This window comes from Lactuca virosa, chromosome 6 (genome assembly GCF_052849685.1).
Source record: "Lactuca virosa cultivar CGN04683 chromosome 6, Lactuca_virosa_CGN04683_v6, whole genome shotgun sequence".
In the NCBI taxonomy this organism is placed as follows: Eukaryota; Viridiplantae; Streptophyta; class Magnoliopsida; order Asterales; family Asteraceae; genus Lactuca; species Lactuca virosa.
In genome coordinates this window covers 180,176,493-180,178,009 of record NC_136431.1, presented here as the reverse complement: position 1 = coordinate 180,178,009, position 1,517 = coordinate 180,176,493, and the positions used below count along the sequence as shown (strand labels likewise).

General features: G+C 41.2%; 1 non-coding gene across 1 annotated transcript; it reads right to left on the bottom strand.

Moving 5' to 3' along the window:
* Positions 1 to 821: 821 nt before the first annotated feature.
* On the bottom strand, positions 822 to 928 carry LOC145123075 (small nucleolar RNA R71). The gene has a single exon (XR_013714955.1). It is a non-coding gene; the product is annotated as a small nucleolar RNA R71 (small nucleolar RNA).
* Between the last annotated feature and the right edge of the window lie 589 nt (positions 929 to 1,517).

Genomic DNA, 1,517 nt, shown 5'->3' with positions numbered 1-1,517 from the left:
ATTTTTTCTGTTTTTGCTTTGAACTCGCCGAGTGCACTCGCACCTACTCGGCGAGTCCATAGCTGAATTCCAGTTTCGTTTTTCTTTTTAATTTTTGTTCTTTTTACGCGTTTTCTTGTTTTGTTTGCAGAAATTACATGACCAGAGGATCCAACACACCTTTGGTTCCTCCACTTGAAGACCCAGAATCCGCTTTAAGAAAAAACAAAGGCAAAGAGGTTGAAAGCTCTAATACACCGAAGAAATCACCTTTCAAGAACTTGAAAACGGTTTTTGGGAAGAAAAAGGACAAGAAAGCAGGAGAGGCCAGCAGTCAAAAAAGCGAAGAAAGCAAGTTAGAGAATATTGAAGGTAATCCAAAAGAAGCCGAATTCGAATACGACTACGAAACCGAATACGAAGAAGAAAGCGACTTTGAAGGCGAACTAGCTAAACCCATGGCTAACATCGATAAAGTTCCCATGGGAGAATGGAAAAAGAGAATACGTGACGATACAGGCCCGGGACTTGTGCAACCCGTAATTCCCGCTACTGCCACTTTTGAACTAAAGGGTCACATACTTGCTCAACTCAAGGAAATTCCCTTTTACGGAAAAGATCATGAAGATGCCTATAAACACTTGGATGAGGTCAACGATGTAGCTGGTTATTTTAATGTTCCAAATGTGCCTCGCGAGACCCATCTACTTCATATGCTTCCAGTTACATTCAAGGGTGCTGCAAAAGATTGGCTCAAATCATTACCTCCAGGATCTATCACTACATGGGCTAAAATGAAGGAAGAATTCATTGATCAATTTTGTCCTCCCTCAAAGATAGCCAAATTGAAGAAATCCATTGCCAATTTTGAACAACAAGCTGGAGAATCGTTATACGAGGCATGGGAGAGATATAAAAGTCTACTAAGGAATTGCCCACATCATGATCTTAATAGCCAACAAGAAGTCTCCATTTTTTATGATGGAGTGAATGTGACCACAAGGCAACTCCTTGATTCACAAGGACCTCTCACAAAGAAGCCACCCCCGGTGATCAAAGAACTAATAGAAGAATTCTCTAAGAACTCTAAGGAATACCACAACCCAAGGAATGACTTGTCTCGAGGGGCGGTGAACTCCATTACCGATGACATGGAAGCAATGATGGCAAAGTTGGAAAGCATGGACCGGAGAATGACTAAGATGGACCAATCTATCCATGCTATTAGAGTGGGGTGTGAAAACTGTAGAGGGCCTCACCTTACATAAGATTGTGATCTTGATGAGAATGGGAACCGGAAGGTACAAGTGTGCTATTCAAGTGGAGATAGATATGATGATAATTGGCGAAAACCCAAAAAGGAATGGCTACCATATAAGGAATATAAAAAGACAAGGGAGGAGAAATACAAGCAAAAAGATAGGGGCTTTTACCAAAAGGAGGAACCGGTACATGAAAAGAAATAATATTTGGAAGACATGCTTACAAGATTCGTGGTTGCGTCCGAGAAAAGACATAATGATACCGATGCTACACTC